The sequence below is a fragment of the Prionailurus bengalensis genome, chromosome E3, assembly GCF_016509475.1.
Source record: "Prionailurus bengalensis isolate Pbe53 chromosome E3, Fcat_Pben_1.1_paternal_pri, whole genome shotgun sequence".
NCBI lineage: Eukaryota > Metazoa > Chordata > Mammalia > Carnivora > Felidae > Prionailurus > Prionailurus bengalensis.
Genome location: NC_057357.1, coordinates 16,522,421 through 16,533,801, shown reverse-complemented (window position 1 = coordinate 16,533,801; position 11,381 = coordinate 16,522,421). Strand labels below are relative to the sequence as shown.

At 40.2% G+C, this 11,381-nt stretch overlaps 1 non-coding gene and 1 pseudogene across 1 annotated transcript; both read right to left on the bottom strand.

Moving 5' to 3' along the window:
- On the bottom strand, nt 1-5,912 carry LOC122472065 (annotated as a pseudogene).
- LOC122472104 lies at nt 4,229-4,334 on the bottom strand. The gene has a single exon (XR_006294354.1). It is a non-coding gene; the product is annotated as a U6 spliceosomal RNA (small nuclear RNA).
- Nucleotides 5,913-11,381: the final 5,469 nt, after the last annotated feature.

Below are 11,381 nucleotides of genomic sequence, written 5' to 3'. Positions count from 1 at the left end.
ATGGCACATTCACTCCTTTTCCCAAATTACCCTACATCCAAAGGACTTTCTGATGTCTAAGACAGAAAATACTAATGCTTTCCCTTCGTGGTCGAGTGCAGCAACACAAAATGTCCCTGCAAAGATTGTATGGTCACAGCTTTGAATTTAATAAGCAAGTCACAGGATACTCAGCTGATCAGAGCACAAGTCTGAGACTTCCTATTGTGCTCCCAATAGATAAATTTTATTGCATTTAAACATTATCTCAAATAGGTCCTGGGACTCATTTGGCAACTTCTTGTTTCTGTAGCTGAATGACCTCAGATCTTTTCATCAGCCCACCAATCAGTTCCTTTCTAAGAGACAGATAACATCTAAAATTTTTCTGATAGCCTGTGATTGATTAACTGTTGTAGCTTGCTGAATCAAAGAAGCTGAGTTTGGTACAAGTTCAATGCCAGTAACTTTCTGGGCTTGAGATACTGAACAAGTAATACCGGGCCTCACTTACCCAGCAGATTGATTTTTTTCATTCACGAAAAATCAGATTTCAACAAGAGACCCACCCTCCTGAATACAGATATAAATGGGGGAAGTGAGCACACACAGACCTCCTCCTAATGGAAACCCAGTGGAACACCCTTGATCATGTGCTATATTTGACTACAGACTGTGTGAACTGTCACCAGTTTCTCTTTGTCAACCCAGAATCTCTTGCTTTTCTTTCCAAGGAGGCTGATTTCTAAAGTGATGAGGTCCCTCCACAGGATTCCTCTGGGCTTTCACAATACCTGGTCTTTCAGAGTGATAACATTTCTGGAATGTGGACAGTCTGGCTAGTGATAAATGGTCCCCATTCTTGCAGTGGATTCAGCAAAGAGAGCTATCAGCACAGAGCCCAGCGTGGAGCTTGATCTCATGAACCGTGAGATCATGACCTGAGCTGAAATCAAGAGTCGGATGCTTAACTGAACCACCCATGCATCCCCTGATGTTTATTTTTTTTAACAGCTTTATTGAAATAGAATTCAAACACCACATCATTCATTTACAGTATACAATGCAATAATTTTTGGTATATTCACAGATGTGTGTGGCCATCATTGCAATCAAGTTTGGAACATTTTCATCACCTCAAAAGGAAACTCTGTGCTCTTTGCTTTCTATCCTTCTATCCCTCCCATCCAGTCCTAAGCAACCATTAATCTATTTTTTGTCTAGATTTTGTATAGATTTGTCTATTCCAGATGTTTTATGTAAGTTGAATTATATAATATGTGGTCTTTTGCATCTTTTTAAAAAAATACTTATTTATTTTTTAGAGAGAGACAGTGGGTGAGGGGCAGAGAGACAAAGACAGAGGATCTGAAGCAGGTATACCTTGACAACAGAGAGCCCAGTGTGGGGCTTGAACTCACGAACTGTGAGATCATGACCTGAGCCAAAGTCGGATGCTTAACCAACTGAGCCACCCAGGCACCCCTGGGCTTTTGCCTCTTAATGTTTGAAAATAAATGTGTCTATATTATAATCCTGCTTTGTGAATCGAGAATACGAAATCAGTGGTTTTAGGTCTGTCACTTTATACATTTTTTTCAAGATTAGCAGAACATTACGGAAAATATGGAATCACATTTTCTCCTCCCTTCCCTAAAAAAAATGCCCAGAGGCGTTTTTTGTTTTGTTTTGGTTTTTCTTTAAGAGTTCACTCCAGGGGAAACAAAAGGAAGAGGAGGAAAAAATAACCCAGGGAGTCAGGAGGTGTGGTTTTTTTTTTTAATTTTTTTTCAACGTTTTTTATTTATTTTTGGGACAGAGAGAGACAGAGCATGAACGGGGGAGGGGCAGAGAGAGAGGGAGACACAGAATCGGAAACAGGCTCCAGGCTCCGAGCCATCAGCCCAGAGCCCGATGCGGGGCTCGAACTCACGGACCGCGAGATCGTGACCTGGCTGAAGTCGGACGTCTAACCGACTGCGCCACCCAGGCGCCCCTGAGGAGGTTTTGAACTTGTATTGAAGTTCTCGCTATCCAGGCCCTTGATCTCCAGGCTCTGCCTGCTGTGGGGTCTGAGTTCACCTTTGAGGAGCAAACGTCTGGGAGATGGGTCAGGGCTGCCTCCTCTCCCATTTCCAGACTGCAGAGCTGCTCTGCCGATAGGAAGGATGCTTGAGGACATCCCAGAGATGGACTTTCAAACGGGTAAGAGAAAAGAGATGAATGTCCCGTTGTCTGGAGGAGGGAGGATTTATCAGAGCAAGGACTGAAGATGAAGCAGTTGCCAACAGCCCAGGCCAGCTCTCAAGCCTGGCTCGGGGAGCCATCGGGTACTTCAGGGTGCAGAGGGCATTCTTCAAGGTCAGCCACAGGACAGGCATCAGCTAAGGCAGCGAATGAAAGCTCTGCTTGGGTCCTGACCCTGAGGAGGGAGCTTGTCAAACTGATCCACTCCTGATTTCACCTTTAGGGAAGATCAACCAGGTCCCTGCTCCCACAACAGTCCCTTTCCTTAGCAAAAATGACAATCCCTAGTCTCGAATATTGGGCAGGAAGCATACAACTCTAAGACATGATCCAGAAGTGAGTGGCTGAACTCATGGAGTTCAGTAGATGCTCTAAGGAGGAGGGTGGCTCTGGAAACCTCAAAATCCAAATTCTACTGGGTACTGTCAAATGAGTGGGGGAGGGGGAGTCATTCTGGCTGAACTGGAGCAGATAGGAAACAGAAAACAAGGCAAACAGGTCCAGTGCCGTGTGGAGACCTGGTTTACAATAAGAAGACAAGAGGGGGAAACACAAAAACAGGCTAACGTGATCATAAGAGGCTTTGAAGTTGTGTTTGGAACAAGAACATAGTGACTGGCTGCCTGCAGCTTGTCTTATTTCCACCTCAGCTGTCTGGGAAAGTGATCTTCAGATTAGAAATGGAAGAATAGGGGCACCTGGGTGGCTCAGTCAATTAAGCATCAGATTTCTGGTCTTGGCTCAGATCATGATCTCATTCATTGTTTTGATCGAGCCCCACATTGGGCTCTGCACTGACAGTGAGGAGCCTGCTTGGTATTCTCTCTCTCTCTCTCTCTCTCTCTCTCTCTCTCTCTCTGCCCATCCCCCGCTCACTCTCTTTAAATAAATAAACAAACTTAAAAAAAAAAGGAATAGAAGAATAAATGTCAGTAAAGGAATCTGAAAGCCCAGTGTAGTGGGTTGAATGTGCCTCTCCCCACTTCAAATTCATGTTCACCCAGAACTTCAGAATGTGACTGTATTAGTTTTCTAGGGTTGGTGTAACACACTATCACTCTAGCAGCTTTCTCGTGGATTCTTTGGGATTTTCTAAATACAGAATCCTGCCATCCATGAACAGACATAGTTTTATCTCTTTCCAGTTTGGAGGTCTTTTATTTCTTTCTCTTATCTAATTGCACTGGCTACAATATTGAATAGCAGCAGTAAAAGCAGGCATCCTTGTCTTGTTCCTTATCTTAAGGGAAAGGCTTTCAGTCTGTGAATATGATGTTTACTGTGGGTTTTTCATAAATGCTCTTTATCTAGAAAATAATCAACATTAAAAATTTCTTGTCCATAATGAGATATTGTATATGCAGAACGCCCTAATTATTAATAAGCCAATGTATTATGATACCGATAAAAAAGATTATCGTAATTGTATAAATAAATACGTGCCTTTTATTATGTTTAGGAAATTTCCCTTTATTCCTACTTTTGAGTTATTTATTTATTTATTTATAATTTGATTTGAGAGAGAGGGAGTGTGCACGTATGCACATGTGAGCAGGGGAGGAGCCAAGGGGAAGAGATAGAGACAAAGGGAGAGAGAGAGAGAGAGAGAGAGAGAGAAAATCTCAAGCAGGCTCCACACTCAGCACAGAGCCTGATGCCGGGCTCAATCCCAGAACCTGGGATCATGACCAGAGATGAAATCAAGAGTCGAACACTCAACTGACTGAGCCACCCAGGCGCCCCACCTGAGAGGTGTTTTTTTTTTTAATGTTTATTTATTTTTGAGAGAGAGAGAAACAGAGTGCAAACAGGGGAGGGCAGAGAGAGAGGGAAACACAATCTGAAGCAGGCTAAAGGCTCTGAGCTGTCAGCACACAGCCCAATGTGGGGCTTGAACCCACAAACCATGAGATCATGACCTGAGCTGAAGTTGGACACTTAACCGACTGAGCCACCTAGGTGTCCCGAGAGTTTTTTTTTTTTTAATCAAAGTATAGTTGACAAAAATATGGAACGCTTCACAAATTTGCGTGCTATCCTTGCACAGGGGCCATGTTTAGCTTCCCTATATCATTCCAATTTTACTTGTCAAAGCAAACATAATTTTTCTGAGAGTTTTTATCATAAAACAATGTTGGATATTGTCAAATGCCTTTTCTGCTCCAATTAAGATGATCATATGCTTTTGTCTTCATTCTATTAATGTGATGTATCACATTGATTGATTTTCTTACGATGAATCACACCCTTGCATTTCTGGGCTAAATCTTACTTGGTCGTGGTGAATAATTCTCTTAATGTGTTGTTGGATTCAATTTGCTAATATCTTGTCAAGAATCTTTGCATCTATATTCATAAGGGACATTGATCTGTAATCTTCTTTTCTTGTGATGTCTTCATCAGGGTAATGCTGACCTCATGGGGTGAGTTAGGAACTATCTCCTCCTCTTCAATTTTTTGGAAGAATTTGAGAAAGATTGGTGTTAATTCTTTAAATATTTGGTAGAATTCACCTGTGAAGCCATCTGGTGCTGGACTTTTCTTTGTTGGGAGCTTTTTGGTTACTGATTCAATCTTTTGCTATAGGTGTGTTCAGATTTCCCATTTCTTCTTGAGTCACTTCAGGTCATTTGCATGTATCAAGGAATTTGTCCATGTCTTCTAGGTTATTTAATTTGTTGGTGCACAACTGTTTATAGTATTCTCTTATAATCCTTTTTATCTCTATAAGCTTAGTAATAATGTTCCCATTTTCACTTCTGATCTTAGTTACTTATATCTTGTTTTTCTGTGTAAGTCTATGCCATGGTCTAAAGATTTGTGTTCCCTCAAAATTCATATGGTAAATCCTAATGCTCAATGTGATGGTATTAGGAGGTGGGGCCTTTGGGGGTGATTAGGTCATGAGGGCAGAGTCTTTATTCATGAGATTAGAGCCCTTATATAAGAGGCTTCAGAAAGCAACCTCACCCCTTCTACCATGCAAGGATACAATGAAAAACCTGTGACCCAGAAGAGGGCCCTCATCTGACCATGCTGGCACCCTGATCTTTTTTTTTTTTTTTTTTTAATTTTTTTCAACGTTTATTTATTTTTGGGACAGAGAGAGACAGAGCATGAATGGGGGAGGGGCAGAGAGAGAGGGAGACACAGAATCGGAAACAGGCTCCAGGCTCTGAGCCATCAGCCCAGAGCCCGACGCGGGGCTCGAACTCACGGACCGCGAGATCGTGACCTGGCTGAAGTCGGACGCTTAACCGACTGAGCCACCCAGGCGCCCCACCCTGATCTTGAACATCCAATCTTCAGAGCTATGAGAAACAGACTTGTTTTATATAAGCTATCCACTCTGTGGTGTTTTGTTCTAACAACCTGACCAGACTAGGATAGTCTTGCTGAAAGTGTATCAATATTGTCGACCTTTTCAAAGAACCAACTTTTTGCTTCAATGATTTTTCTCCTCAATTTTTTTGGGGGTGACACAATTTAACCCATAGCAATGGCTCTATTTGGACACAGGGTCTTTACAGATATAATTAGTTAAGATGAGGTCATATTGGATTAGGATGGGCCCTAAATCCAGTGACTAATGTCCTTCTACATTCCCACCAACAGTACCGAAGTGCCTTCAACTTTTCCACATTATTGTCAACACTAGCTATTTTATAGGTTTTGATAGTAGCCATCCTACTGGGTGTGAGGTGATATTCAATTGCAGGTTTTTTTAAATGATTATTTATTTATTTTTGAGAGATAGAGAGGAAGAGCACATGTACATGGACATGCACACGAGTTGGGGAGGGGCAGAAAGAGAGGGAGAGAGAGAATCCCAAGAAAGTTCAGCACAGAGCCCAACATGGGCTTGATCTCACAAACTGTGAGACCACGACTTGAGCTGAAATCCAGAGTCGGATGCTTAATAGACTGAGCCACCCAAGTGCCCCCCACCTCATTGTAGTTTTGATTTGCATTTCCCTATTGATTAGTGATACTAAACATGTTTTTATGTGCTTATTGGCCATTTGTATATCTTACTTGGATAAATGTCTGTTCAAGGACTTTGCCCATTTTTGAATCAGGCTGTTTGTTTTCTTGTGGTTGAATTGGAGTTAACTATAGCCTCTGGATATTATTTTCTTAACAGATACATGATTTGCAAATATTTTCTCCCATTCTGTGGGTTGCTTTTTACTCTGTTGCTAGTGTCTTTTGGTGCACAAAATTCTTAAATTTTTATTAAGTCAATCTATTTTTTTCCCTTTGGCATCATATCCAAGAAATCATTGCCAAATCCAATGTCCTGTAGCTTTTACCCTGTGTTTTCTTCCAAGGGTTCTGGGTCTTATATTTAGGTCATAGATCCATTTTAGTTCATTCTGTACATGCTATTCAGTAAGGGTCCAATTTCATTCTTTTGCACATGGATATTCAGTTTTCTCAGCACCATTTGGTGAAGACTATCTTTCCCCACTGAATGGTTTTGGCACCTTTTTGAAAATCGTTGGGCCATATATGTGAGAGTTTGTTTCTGAACTCTGTTCTGTTACTCTATATGTCTGTCTTTATGCCACTATCACACCGTTTTTTTTTTTTAATGTTTTTTTTTATTTTTGAGAGAGAGTATGAGCAGGGGAGGAGCAGAGAGACAGGGAGACATAGAATCTGAAGCAGGATCCAGGCTTCGAGCTGTCAGCACAGAGCCCAACATGGGTCTTGAACCCACAATGGTGAGATCATGAGCTGAAGTTGGATGCTTAACTGACTGAGCCACCCAGGTGTCCTCACACTGGTTTGACTACTATAGCTTTGCTGTAGGTTTTGAAATCAGGAAAGATGAGACCCCAACTTTTTCCCCCCCACAATTGTCTTGGTTATTTGGGGTCTCTTATGATTCCATACGCATTTTAGGATGAGTTTTCCTATTTTTCTAAAAACACGATTTGGATTTCGACTTAAAAATTGCATTAAACATGTAGATCACTAAGTGTCCATGAACTTGGGATGTCATTCCATTTTATAATGTCTTCTTCAATTTCTTTCAGCAGTGTTTTGTAGTTATAATTGTATAAATCTTTCACCTCTTTGGTTAAGTTAATTCATATGTATTTTATTCTTTTTGATGCTGTTGTAAATAAAATTTTCTTAATTTATTTTTTGGATGGTTCAGTGTTAGTGTGTAGGACTGCAGTTGGTATTTGTGTGTTACCTCATATCTTGCTAATTTCCTGCATTTATTAGTTCTAATAGTTTTTTTTCATTTTTTTTAATGTTTATTTATTTTTGAGACAGAGAGAGACAGAGCATGAATGGGGGAGGGTCAGAGAGAGAGGGAGACACAGAATCTGAAGCAGGCTCCAGGCTCTGAGCTGTCAGCACAGAGCCCGACACGGGGCTCGAACTCACGGACCGTGAGATCATGACCTGAGCCAAAGTCGGACGCTTAACCGACTAAGCCACCCAGGCACCCCAAGTTCTAATAGTTTTTTAATGAAATCTTTAGGATCTTCTGCATATATGGCAATATTGTCTGTGAATAGAAATAATTTTATGTCTTCTTTTCCAATTTGGAAGCTCTTTATTTCTTTTTCCTGCCTGATGACTCTAGTTAGGACTTCTAGGATTATGTTGAAGAAGTGGGCATCCTTTTCTTGCTCCTGATCTTAGAGGGAAAGCTTTCCATCCTTTTACCTCTGCATATGATGTTTGCTGTAGGTTTTTCATATATGGCTTGTATTATGTTGAGGTAGTTTCCTTCTATTTCTAGTTTGTTGAGTTTTTTCAAGTGCTTTCTCTGAATCTATTGAAATAATCATATGGGGTTTCTTTCCTTCATTCAGTTAATGTGGTATATCACACTGATTAATTTTTGTATGTTGAACCATCCTTGCCTTCTAGGGGAAATCTTTCTTGGTCATAGTGTATAATCCTTTTAATATGTTAATATTACTTTCAGAACTGTGACATATTATATTTAATTTAAAAAGGAGGGATTTCTTGAAGGAATGGTCAACACTGTCTAGAATCTCAGAGAGGTCAAGTAGGATAAGGACTGAGGGATTTAGTTATTAAGAGGCTTTTGTTAAACTTGTGCATGAATGTTCTTTTTAAAAAAAATTTTTTTTAATGTTTATTTATTTTTGAGAGACAGACAGAACTTAAGCAGGGGTGGGGGAGGGAGAGAGAGAGGAAGACACAGAATCTGAAGCAGGCTCTGAGCTGTTAACACAGAGTCCAATGTGGGGCTCAAAGCCACAAACCATGTAATCATGACCTGAGCTGAAGTTGGATGCTTAACTGGCTGAGCCACCCAGATACCCCGTACATGAATGTTCTCAGTGGCACTATTCATAATGGCCAAAGGGTGGAAACAACCCATATGTTTATCATTAATGGTTAAACAAAATGTTGTATATCATAAAATTGAGTATTATTCAGCCATCAAAAGGAATGAAATTCTGATAGATGCTACAATGTGGATGAACCTTGAAAACATTATGCTAAGTGAAAAAAGACAGGCACAAAAAGCCACATATGATATGATTCCATGTATATGAAATATTCAGTAGACAAGCCAATAAAGATAGAAAGTAGATTAATGGTTTCCAGGGGCCTGGGGGAAATGCTCAGATCAGGTTAGGAGGTTGAAGAAGGTGTGAAAGCTTTGGTCTAGGTGCCATGGGGAGGGGAGGGAAAGTTGAGCAAAAATAAGTGAAAAACTGAACATTTGGCTAAGCTTTTAGGCCCAATCTTGCACATTCAGATGCAACAGGAGTTGGTAAGAGATTGGTGTTACTGAGAACAAGGTGAGTTTGTAGAATTTCTGTGGGTGATGTGGTGGCTGATAGCAGGATGCTGGTGAGACTGGAAGAAACAGAAAATTTTCGAGAAAGGGAAGAAGATGAGTTCCACAAGCTCTAAATAAACTTAAAGCATTGAGTGCAATATCTGGTCCATGTAGAAAATACTTATTTTTTTAAATATGAATTTATTGTCAAATTGGTTTCCATACAATACTTATTTGTTAGAAATAATAGTTGATTATTTTGGAGGGGTGTCAGTTTTTTTTGAGGTATAATTCACATATCATACAATTCATCCCCTGTATTGGTCAACTGTCTTTAAGTTTTTATTTATTTATTTTTGAGGTAGAGAGGGAGAGTGCACGCGAGTGGGGGAAGGGCAGAGAGAATCCCAAGCAGGCTCCACGCTGTCAGCACAGAGCCCGACAAGGGGTTCAGTCCCACAAACTGAGATCATAGCCCGCATCAGACGTTTAACTGACTGAGCCACCCAGCCACCCCTGGTCAACTATTTTTTGACCAGCGTACCAAGATAATTCAATTGGGTATGAACTGTCTTTTCAACAAATGGTGCTCAGACACATAGATTTCCATATGGGAAAGAATGAAGTTGGACCTTTTCCTTAATACTAAATACAAAAAGTAACTCACATCCTAGTGCACATGAAGTGATCTTTCATTTTGGTTTTGATTTGTATTTCCCTAATGATTAATGATGTTCAATATTGCTTAGTGTGCTTATTGGCCATTTTTGTATCTCCTTTGGAGAAATATCTCTTCAGATACTTTGCCCATTTTTAATTCAAATAGATAAAATTAAAATAAAATTCAACTTATTGTTGAGTTGTAGAAGTTCATTTTATATTCTGGATACTAGACCCTTGTCAGGTATATGATTTACAAATATTTTCTCCCATTTATGAATGTCTTTTCATTTCCTTTGAAGCACAAAAGTTTCTGGTGGGCTTCCTTTTGAGGTGATGAAATGTTCTAAAATTGATTATGGTGATTATTGCACAACTCTACCAACATACTAAAAGCCATTAAACCGAACACTTTAAAAGTGTGTCTCATGGCATGTGAATTATAACTCAATAGTGCTATTATTTAAAAAAATAAAGGAATGAATGAGTAAAAGGAGTGGACAATGTGCATTTAGAAAAAGAATTGATAGGGGAACCTGGATGGCTCAGTCGGTTAAGCATTCAGCTCAGGTCATGATCTCACAGCTTGAGTTCGAGCCCTGCATTGGGCTTTGTGCTGACAGCCCAGAGCCTGGAGCCTGCTTCAGATTCTGTGTCTCCCTCTCTCTCTGTCCCTCCCCCACTTGCGCTCTGTCTCTCTCTCAAAAATAAACATTAAATAATTTTTTAAAGAAAAAAGAAAAAGAATTGATAGATACTGGGACCCAATATAGTTTCACCTAAATACAAATCCTATAAAAATAACTTCATCTCCCTTTTTGATAAAGTTTTTTATCAGAATTTTTGATAACGTTCTTAATCCCTTTTAGACCTGGGTGAGGGAATGCTCTAACAAAGGCTATCTGGATTTCAGTAAGATATTTGAAAAATCTAGAACAGATGACAGCATTACTGATCTCACAGTTTGTGGGATAGAGGCCCGTGTTGGGCTTTGTGCTGACAGCATAGAACCTGCTTGGGATTCTCTCTATCTCCCTCTGTCTCTGCTGCTACTGCTTGAACTTTCTCTCTCTCTCTCTCAAGAACAAATAAACATTTAAAAAAAGTAAGCTGGAAAAAGTTCTCAGATTATATGCCATAGGGCTTCAGTCATCTGCATTACTTTCTTCATCATTTTTATTGGTGATTTCAGAGGAGAAAAATAGATAAAATCCTGATCAAACTTGCAGGAGTCAGAGAACCAAGCCAACTTTGGATGAATTCTACAAGGGAAAATTTTAGTTTGTACTTTTTCAAATAATTACAGAATACAGGAGGAGACATAGTTCCACAGTGCTCATGTAGAACATAACTCTGGAGTTTTGACTTTGAGTCTACCTGCTTTGTGGTAGATGTCAATGCAATCTTGGTTCAAAAGAACAGTAATCATATGTTCTGGACATCAGTGGCTGCTAAACCCACGGCCATTGCTCCCCTCTTTTCTTCCTTGTAGACCTGGATTTTGTTCAGAAGACAACAGTCTCAGTGATGTGGGGCCTGCCCCAATCCACAAGGGATGATTAAAGTTTAGCGTAAGAGCCAGTAAGACAACCTCTTTCCCTTTTGCAAGGAACTTGCTTTCTCAGCATTCCTGGAAGCTAAGAGTATAGAATGCAAGAGAGATAAATTGAGGTAAGAACTGTTAAGCAGGGGCACCTGGGTGGCTCAGTGG